Source organism: Berghia stephanieae, unplaced genomic scaffold, assembly GCF_034508935.2.
Source record: "Berghia stephanieae isolate SIO BIC M18660-M18661 unplaced genomic scaffold, UCSD_Bste_1.3 scaffold1835, whole genome shotgun sequence".
In the NCBI taxonomy this organism is placed as follows: Eukaryota; Metazoa; Mollusca; class Gastropoda; order Nudibranchia; family Aeolidiidae; genus Berghia; species Berghia stephanieae.
Genome location: NW_027622885.1, coordinates 1 through 11,309, shown reverse-complemented (window position 1 = coordinate 11,309; position 11,309 = coordinate 1). Strand labels below are relative to the sequence as shown.

The 11,309-nt window shown below is 35.1% G+C and overlaps 1 long non-coding RNA gene across 1 annotated transcript; it reads right to left on the bottom strand.

The window, feature by feature from the left end:
* Positions 1-6,429: 6,429 nt before the first annotated feature.
* LOC144961232 (uncharacterized) lies at positions 6,430-11,100 on the bottom strand. Its single transcript, XR_013643101.1, has 2 exons — positions 11,025-11,100; positions 6,430-9,927 (listed from the first exon to the last, which is right to left on the bottom strand). It is a non-coding gene; the product is annotated as an uncharacterized LOC144961232 (long non-coding RNA).
* Positions 11,101-11,309: the final 209 nt, after the last annotated feature.

Here is an 11,309-nt window from a genome sequence, read left to right as displayed (position 1 = left end):
AAATTTTAGGAAGTCTATAAACAGTAATTTTATCAGTTGATTTATAATTTGAATGGCAACCGTAACACAACATTTTCTCCCCATGTTTAGTCTAGACCTGTATTATAATTATGGGACCTAATGCAGACGAAGACAACTTATATTCTAAGAAGTCTCTTTACTTTCACTTTGAGTCAGTCAGAGAAGAGTAAGCGAACAGAGTTAGACTAGACTAGCAATCTTGATTATAAAGTTAATTCAATTTAAAAAGCAGGTAAAATAATAAACAAATAGAGTTATACTTGCATACGATATGAGGAAAAGTAATCCAAAGTGAAATAATACAAATTAGACACAACAGTAATTTGAAATTGACACCGATAGGAGGCTGCCATTTTGTTTGCGGCAGTAAACATGCCGTTCTCTTTTCCTCCTCCGATAAGATTTATACAGGAAAAAACAATAATAAAATTTAAAGTATTTATCTAATATTAATTCTAGTACATTTCGCAATTGAAAAAACACAATATAATGATTGTGGTGTTAAATATAATTTTCCCTCTTTCTTTAAAACCTAATCCAAGTTTAGGGCTGTTACTTTTTACTCCCTCCTTTAATGGGTTGGCATTCTCGCCTCCACATTTTTAACTGCCTGCATAATCGGGAGGCTGAGTAGAGTAAGCCATGGTTCGATGTGATTAGACAATGTGGTAACATTACACCTATTAATATTAATGATTATGTTGCTGTTTGAATCTCGAAGAAGTGAATAACAATCAATAAGAAAATGGAATAGAACCTTCAATTTCACTTACAAAGACAAATGATGTGGAGGTTTCGGGTTTCCCTTTCTGAACCAAGCTCGATCAATGAAATATAAATGTCTAATCAATGCCACCCCTCTTCTCTCATTCGTCTTATGTGTCCATTTCATCGTATTTTGTTGACAAAGAGGAAATCAGAAACGTTCACAGCATTTGTCTTTGAAAATTACATTGAAGAATCGATTCCATTTTGTAATTATCACTTACTTAAATCTATTAATAGTCAATGGTCAATTATGACATGAAAGGTTGTTGTCATGAACAGTATAATACATATAACAATACAATTAAAAATTAAACAAACAAACAAAAAATAAATAAAATAAAAGGGAAGGGCCTTTGCTGATGGCTGTGTTATTTAAATCAGGCATCCTTTGAGATGGGCAGAGAAGACAAATTTGTCTGTGAGGATGAAAGCGGGAATTTCACTTTTTAATTTTCCATAAATACAAGTAAAACTAAAATAAAATTCCATTTATTCAGTCTAAGCGAAATTTTAAAAAGACTACCCCAAAGGAAAAGTGGAATAACCCTAATTTCAGCTAGTGTGGGGCAACTTGCTTAAGGCCACACAGTGCGGTGGGGAAATCGAACTCGGTATCCTTTGGGTAAAAAGCAAAACCATATTGCTGTGTCACGTGGGGGAGGTTATCAACCCCAACCATTTTCACCTCTTCATCATTAACAAGTGTTAACACTGTTTAAAAAAATAGGAAAAAATAAGAAAGAAATACATATTTACTGTTAAACGGACAAAGGCTTTGAACCCTACGTGTTCCTTTAGTGGTAGCACATTTTATTCTCTTGTTGGAGTAGTTTTAATAACCTTTGTCTCATACACTATTCCTAGTACAGTCCACAATTCCAGGGAGTTATGTTTTTATTTTCGTTCACTCAAAACCCATTCGCTTTGAATTCTGAATAATACTGGAAACGGTTTGAAATTTACAATTGTTTTGAGGTTGAATATTGTGTATCTAGAGTCTTGAGAAGAGAAGTTGGATGTGGACTGGCCATGTCCTCTGGATCAACCAATAACCAAGATGCCATACCATGGGTTGCCTCAGATGTTTTGTTTTTTTTTGTTTTTAAGGGTTTTACGGCGCTTGCAACACATTTAGGTTATATCAGCGCCAGTAAAAAGGAAGACAATGGGATAGTAAAAAGTTCTAGAATTACAATTAAAGCACCCAAGAAAAAGTAAGACAAAGGGGAATTGAGAACAAATAGGGATCAGATGTAGATTCCAAGAGCATACCACCAATGTACTTAGTTTGAAATCACCTACAAGACTCATTCAGACACAAGCACAAAATCCAACTAAGAGGAACACACTCAAATGCTTACATTATACATTCAAAATAAAAATAATAATACATAACAGAGAGATAATTTACAAGGAAAAAAATATCATCTCCCAAAACAATAACTGCATTTGACTGTTTCCCTCCCAGCTAGGATTCCGGCCAGTGCCAGGACAAAACCAAGTAATGTAATCTCATTCCGAGACAAAGACAGAAAGCATGTTGGATAACAGATATAAGGGGATAGAAGACACAGTATGTACCTCCCTGCCCGCTATGGGAGGTCAGGATCCCCCCCAGTGCCCTCAGATGGACCCCACAGAAAACAAGGAAGAGGAGACCCTTGGAGACGTGAAGAAGGACCCTGGAGCACGCCATGAAGGCCGGAAGTGGAATTAGGGATAGATGTCAAAGATGGCAGAGGACCGTGATAACTGGTGATTTACTGTGTTGGCCTTACGTTTAATTGAAGCACCAAGAAGATGAGTAAGTAAAGAATATGTCTGGCTCAAACAACTTTTCAGAAAAAAAGGAAAGAAAAAAGAATACAAACAAAAAATTATACATGTTCGCAAATAGCCAGAGCTCTTCTTTCTATTATACCACTGTACATGTTGTATAGTCTGTTTAAAATGAAAATTATATTTATTCTTGATACATCAAAAATCATTTGTAAATGATACATCTGTCTACTACATTTAATATAAATAAACTTATGAATGTCATCAAGTTTATATTTATAAGAGATAACTTGACTTTGATTATCACTACTACTACTACAACAATTTTTATTGCTGTTGTGTCAAAAAGAAAAAAAAAAAAAAGAAAAAAAAAAGAGAAACCATCAAAAACCAATGAGCAATGAGAGAAAGAAAAGGGAAATAATAAGGATGAAAGAGCCAAAGAGCAGAATCAAACACATAATATGCCAACAGAGAAGGATTTAAGTTTTTAAACTAAGATTTTTAAGGACTCTAAAAAATGGAAAAACCGACGGGAAACCATGAAAGTCAGCAGCTCTGGAACTAAAACATGAAATACCGTGCTTTGAGGAAGGAACATGGTAGAATAAATAAACTACGAAAAGTTCTAACTGCGACTGTTTTGTTTATGTTTTTAAGGGTTTAATGGCGCTTGCAACACATTGAGATCATATCAGAGCCAGTAAAAAGGAAGAAAATGGGATAGTTAAAAGTTCTTGAATTACAATCAAGAAAAAAAGTAAGATATAGAGGAATTTGTTCAAATAGGGAACAGATGTAGATTCCAAGAGCACACTATCAAAGTACTTAGTTTGAGATCACCAAAAAATCTCACCGAGACACCAGCACAAGATCCCACTAAGAAGAATACACTCAAATGTTTACAAATCATATGTTAAAGATTTAAAAAATAACAGTACATAACAGAGAGACGATTTACAAGGCAAAAAATATCATCTCCCAAAAAAACATACATTCAACTCAAGAACCCAGGCCAGGGTCAAGACAAGACGAAGTAATCTCATTCCAAGACAAAGACAGAAAGCAATTGGGGAAAAGGATATAGGGGCATAGAAGACACAGCAAGTACCTCCCTGCCCACAATGGGAGGTCAGGAACCCCACCCAGCAACTAACTGCGACTGTGTGAATCCATAAATCATAAACTGTGAATAAATGAGCGTGCATTTTAATGTAAAACATTAGTTGCTTTTAAACAATAGCGTAATTCTACACTGTTCATTGTCACAAAATCTGACTATATTGTAATGCTAGGAATTATAAATATATACAAAACAATAATGTGATATTTGTACCTATTGACTTGACTTTTGACTTTTGACTTCAGACACTGAAGGTGTGAACTGTTTGTTTGCCAAGTGACTCAAAGCTATTTATATTACTGATAATTTCACAATCACATAAAATTTACATATACAATGCTTGAATTATATATTATTCAAAAAAAGAAAATTCACCTTCAATTGAAAATGATACATTTTCACCGTTATATCTTGAGCACAAAATCAAAAAAAGGAAATCAATTTTATATCATGAATTGCTGTCATACCATAATCTTGTCGGTTTTTAAAAAGGTTTTAGAGGTTTAATGGCACTTGCAACTCACAAGGGTCATTAAAGCACTAAAGCATGATGATAAATGGATATGAAGTGAGTAGAAAAGTGCCAGAAGACAATAGAGAATAAAAAATTTTTTTTCGCGGCGGTGGTGGTGGGTTTGAACCTGCGACCTTATTGGTACGACAACTCCGCCTGGCAGGTGAGAGCGTGGCTCTACCGTGTGAGCTATCCACGAACACAAATAATATTCGTTTCAAACCCAAAGTCATTTCTAGATCCCTCTCTCACCCACTTCTTGAGATCGCCGATTCGTTCACCACCATCGCGAAGTAATTTTGACCAGCAGTTAAGCTTAATAGCCAATATTCTCATCACAAACATATAACATAGAAACGATTGAGACATTGAGTATGCTCCGGTGTATGGGGTGAATTTTTAATTCAGAAAAGTGAGTGGAGCAGGCACTTATGTTGGTAACAACAAGATATGAAGTGAGTAGAAAAGTGCCAGAAGACAATAGAGAATAAAAAATTTTTTTTTTCGCGGCGGTGGTGGGGTTTGAACCTGCGACCTTATTGGTACGACAACTCCGCCTGGCAGGTGAGAGCGTGGCTCTACCGTGTGAGCTATCCACGAACACAAATAATATTCGTTTCAAACCCAAAGTCATTTCTAGATCCCTCTCTCACCCACTTCTTGAGATCGCCGATTCGTTCACCACCATCGCGAAGTAATTTTGACCAGCAGTTAAGCTTAATAGCCAATATTCTCATCACAAACATATAACATAGAAACGATTGAGACATTGAGTATGCTCCGGTGTATGGGGTGAATTTTTAATTCAGAAAAGTGAGTGGAGCAGGCACTTATGTTGGTAACAACAAGATATGAAGTGAGTAGAAAAGTGCCAGAAGACAATAGAGAATAAAAAATTTTTTTCGCGGCGGTGGTGGGGTTTGAACCTGCGACCTTATTGGTACGACAACTCCGCCTGGCAGGTGAGAGCGTGGCTCTACCGTGTGAGCTATCCACGAACACAAATAATATTCGTTTCAAACCCAAAGTCATTTCTAGATCCCTCTCTCACCCACTTCTTGAGATCGCCGATTCGTTCACCACCATCGCGAAGTAATTTTGACCAGCAGTTAAGCTTAATAGCCAATATTCTCATCACAAACATATAACATAGAAACGATTGAGACATTGAGTATGCTCCGGTGTATGGGGTGAATTTTTAATTCAGAAAAGTGAGTGGAGCAGGCACTTATGTTGGTAACAACAAGATATGAAGTGAGTAGAAAAGTGCCAGAAGACAATAGAGAATAAAAAATTTTTTTTATTCTCTATTGTCTTCTGGCACTTTTCTACTCACTTCATATCTTGTTGTTACCAACATAAGTGCCTGCTCCACTCACTTTTCTGAATTAAAAATTCACCCCATACACCGGAGCATACTCAATGTCTCAATCGTTTCTATGTTATATGTTTGTGATGAGAATATTGGCTATTAAGCTTAACTGCTGGTCAAAATTACTTCGCGATGGTGGTGAACGAATCGGCGATCTCAAGAAGTGGGTGAGAGAGGGATCTAGAAATGACTTTGGGTTTGAAACGAATATTATTTGTGTTCGTGGATAGCTCACACGGTAGAGCCACGCTCTCACCTGCCAGGCGGAGTTGTCGTACCAATAAGGTCGCAGGTTCAAACCCCACCACCGCCGCGAAAAAAAAAATTTTTTATTCTCTATTGTCTTCTGGCACTTTTCTACTCACTTCATATCTTGTTGTTACCAACATAAGTGCCTGCTCCACTCACTTTTCTGATGATAAATGGAGAACAGGAGTATAAAATAGAAGAAATGTAACTCTAAACCTGGTGTGAAACAAAAAACCATCTCCTAATCTATATATATATATATGCCGAAAATGAAAATACATAGATGTATTATCACTAACAACACATATCTATTGCATACATCATATAAATTAGCACATAAACAGATGTTTAACTGAGTGATGATGAAAAATATTTATCTCTCATAAAAAAATTAAAAATGCATGAAAAAAGTGGCCATATCCCAATGAGATGTTATGATCACCAAGGAGTTTCTATGGCCGTCTAGACAGCAAATTACTCCATACGTTCTGTGGAGCTGGTCATTGTATTCTTGTTTCAAGTTCATAAGAGAAGAAATAAAACTTAAAATCAAACAAAAGTAAAATCCAAGCAAAACTATTTTGTTCCAATAAAGGACAGTTACAAAGGGTATAATATTGCCTTGACGTATTATCTCTCCAGTTATATTATGGACCTGCAAAGTTCATGTCTATTTCACCAGAGGCGTGCAACAATCTTGAGTTTTGAGACAACTCTGTCAACAGAGGCGCAGTAGAGAGCACAATCAATAAATATGGTAGAAAAAGGTATTTTTCCCTCTCTCTCTCTCTCTCTCTCACACACAAAAATACATACATACATCCATGCATGTGTGCGTGCATCTATGCATGCATGTGTGCATCCATCCATCCATCTATGCATGCATATGTGCATCCATCCATCCATGCATGCGTGCATCCATACATCCATCTATGCATGCATATGTGCATGCATTATAGAGTGAATCGTCTGGTCATTAAATGTTTAAGCCTTATAAAGACTCAGACATTGAATCTTAACTTTAAAAAGGATTAAAAAGTTTTATCTAACACAAATTCATTCAGTAACTGAAAATTACATCAGATCATTTTTAGAAAATATCCTCTCACTCAGAAAAATATAGCCATTTAGAATTTACCTCTCCTAACAGCAATGAACTCCAACACAGTCCTGAGTAAAAGTAAGTTCTTTAATTCTTGGACAAGGACAAAGAGCAGCACGGAAAAGGTCAATAGATATTGGTGTATTGAGGAGACCTCTATCAGAACCATTACCAACTGTTGGCATAACTGCTGATAAGAACAAAAATTACTCTATAGAACTGTCAGTCTCGTGGAATCAAGAATTTACTCCCATTTCTATGGTGTTAAATGAACAGCAAGACTTGATTACTACCCTATTCTGTAGAAAATGTCTTTAGATTTAACAGACCGTTGACCAAATCACTGTTGGATGGACTGAGTGGTCAAAAATAAAACCTTGCCTGCAATCTGGACTGATGCCTACTCTTTGCTTGTGTGGCATATGACCCACCAACAAAACATCAAAACTCACAAAGGCAAGATAGGTATGCTAGATATTTGATTTGTCTTTAAGGTGTTTTACAGTATTTGCAACACTTTTACGTTATTTCAGCCCCAGGAAAAATGAAAAAGATGTGATAGTCAAAAAGATTAACACTTAAAAGCAACCAAGAAAAAGTAATGCAAGGGGACTGGTTCAAATCAGGAATAGAAGTCGATTCCAAGAGAAAACTATCAATGAGCTCAGCTAAAAGTCCCATCCTGACAAAAACACAGGATCTCATTGAAACCTTATATTCAAAACAAAAACGTTTACATAAGTTTACAAGAACCATAACATATCAGAGAAAAAAAAATCATCTCCCAAAACTAACACTTCATTTGACTGCTATCCACTCAGTCAAGGACTCAAGCCAGGGCCAGGACAAACCCAAACAATCCAAGTAAGGACAGAAAGCAACCAGGAGAAAGGAAAACAGGCACAGGGAGATAAAAGACACAGCAAGAGTGACCTCCCCGGCCACCATGGGAGGTCAAAAGAGCCTCACCCAAGGTGTTCTAGACATTGAAAAGATAATAATATCATGTATAATCTTTCGAGAACAGACTTAAAATATTTATTAAGTCTTTGCCATTTTTTCTCATCTATCTTGAAACCAATATTGATGACTCTCAACAGATAACCCCAGCAGTCTTGAGCTGTCAGCAGAAATGTGCGATGAAATATACAGTCTAATATCACAAAAGAATGTACAGTCTTCAGTGTGTAAATAGTCAATTTGTAGGCTATGAATTATATATCATTAAATGTTGATAATATTTAGAGAGACTCAACTAGAAAACAAGTTCATCTCTTAATTTGAGTGCGAGGGTATAATCTTTTTTCAAAAAGTAATCGCAATTATATTCACAGATTAATCAGCACAAAAATGTGCATTAAAAAAAATTAAATAATTTAATCTACACAATCACATTGACAAAATAATAATCTTATGGTTTGATATGGATATATTAATATGATTTGTATAAATTCCATGTCAAAGATTCAACTTTTATTGGAAACTGAGACCACATCTCACATATTTCATCACGAGAGCAATATCAGCAATGTGACTCGAGTCTGGCTGAAGCCTGAAAACATCCCATTCACGGCTTCCTTGGTGAGCTGACTTGAAAGAAATTCAGTCTCAGTCGGACGGGTAGAGATAAATACTGCAATTATATTTATTTTTTAATTCATCCATTCATTCTCGATTCACATTCATTGCTAAGGACGTTTTATTTCGTCTCTGCTCTCTCCCATTCAGTCAAATCATATGAAGACCCAAATACAAAAATATGTGTCTCTGTGCAATGTTGTGCACATGGCTGTATATCCATTTATACATGCATGTGCCAAACTGTTAACCAAGATGGAACACAAGTCTGGTTTTAAGGATATTTAACATATTCAAGATTAATCTGATCAATCACTTGTCCCATTATGTATCATATTTTAACCACAGACCTAAACACTTTCACAAAGACTACAGCAACAGGCTCAGGCTTCATTGTCACGTAGCTGTAGATAATCTCCTGGTGAAAATGGTACGGTCTTCGGTTATAATCTGATAACCAGTGGGAAAATTATACTTGAAATAATTCCCAATGACATTAAAGGGTTTTGAAATTTCATTTAAAATTTATTGATAAAATTCACAATGCTTTCATTGAGAATAACTGTAATTTCTTTCTCATCACAAATTTCTAAATGTCATATTCCAATTATTTTTATTTCAAATTTCAACTTTGACATTTGTATCAGTTTATTATGCCATCATTTGAATAAACTACAAAAACTATGTATTTCTCATCAGTGTTACTTGAATTCGATCCGGATCAATTATTACAGCTTACGCAGACATGTTATACATCTATATTTTTTACATCAGCAGACAATAAATTTTGGCCCAAAAAATAATAAAACCCCACTGTACTTTTTAATAACAAGTCAAACTTCTTACATTGCCATCACAAAAAAAAAAAATTCCACTACAAGCAATAAAGTTAAAAACCATCTTGAGCTGTCTCTATATCATTCTCAACTTTTCCCCAAGTTTCAGCGTTTTTAAGAATGCCCATTTCAAAACATTTTCAGTCATTTTAAAGGCAGTTTCTCACTCATAAAAAATCAATCACCATTATGTTTATCAGACCATCACAAAACACACATACACACACAAAATCATTAAGATTTCGTCTACCCTATAGTAAGATATCACTAGGCATTCTATGACGGTATATAGATACCATATACTATAGATCATCCGACAGTAATCGCCCACTTGAAGTCATCTTAGGTGATTATCTCCTTAAGGATCAGTTTTAATTTGGCCACTTATATAACTTATATAAGGACCCAGCAGGGCCCAGACTCTAAAAAATCCTGTAATAAGGCTATGAACATTTCCTGTCCCAAGTTCATGAACATTTCCTGTTATGAAGCCATGAACAAAGATTCTTCACAAAACTTGAGCTGCCAAATCTTTCCAGCATATTCATCAAACCTGTCCTTGCCTAGCAAATCCACCAGCTTTGGCTGAAATAAATTTTTAAAATGTTCTAATATCAATTATAATGACAATTTATAAGCTAAAAAATAGCAATAGAACACAAAATATGGAAACACACACACACACACACACACACACACACACACAAAGAAATAAAATTATCTAGTTTCTGTTGAGGGTTTTTCTTTTTTTTTTTTTCAATTTAGAATCACAAAAAGAAATAAATACACTTTCTTATACCAAATGTTTTCTAAACGCTATCCCACCAGCTCATTGAAAAAAAAATCTGAACATAATTTCGGCATATCTAATAAATAAAATCAATAAATGAAAAATAAAATTCCCTATATACATAGTGTTTGTCACTCCCAAGGCAGATATTTTCATTCATCATCTTTCGTCATTTAGCGAGCAGATTTTTGTCCTTTGAAGGACTGAATCACACAATTGTGCTCCTTTAACCAATCATCATTTCACTATATTTGATAACAAAAATGAAAACAATCTATATTGCCAAATGTGTACAGAAATGATTTAAAAGAATTAGATTTAAACCATATCGTGCAATTTCACACCAATGTCAGTAATGAGTTTCAGAACATATTTCTCATTCTTTTCTATTTCAATGAGTAATAAATGAATAAATAATTAAATAAGTAAACAAATAAACTTTATTCATCCATAGGGAAATTGGGTTTAAACATATAAAACATAAGAATGTATACCTGTTATAAATTATTTATCTACAAAATTTCAGAAAGCAAAAGAATGAATAAAATAAAAATAAAAGTCGACGAAAACTAAAGTGCACCTACAATATTAATATTATCCATTTAACCCAAATAATTCATATGGCTTGAAGAGAAAGGTTGCTAATATATCATTTTGAGTCGGAAGGAAAATGTACTACCTGTCCTTTAAGTAAAAAATAAGGTTTTTAAAAAATATGCTACAGATTGAATGATCTATGGTAAACCATTGTATGGCCCCACCCGGTTTGTGTGCACTCTCACTGGCCACACATTGGTACATAACAAATAAAATAAGTGGGAGAAGCTAAGAGAGAGAATGAGAACAAAGAGGAAAGGAGAATGTTTCAAATGAAAATGACAAAATGACCAACCTCAACTTCATCCTCATCTATGCGGTCTAGAATCTCATAGGCTTGCTTTAATATCTTGTACCCAACACCCTGCATACAGTCCCTGGATTTAAAAATCAACAAAAATAATGGTAATGAAAATAATTTTATTCCTATCGCACCTTTTGCCAAGGCCTCAAAGCACTTTATAAATAGAGTCAAAACATTCACTATCTTTAAAACCTTACTTACACCTTAGAAGCACACAGTTTGGCACATGTACATATAGATGGGTTATGTCCCGCCCTCCCCCCCCCCCCCCCCCCC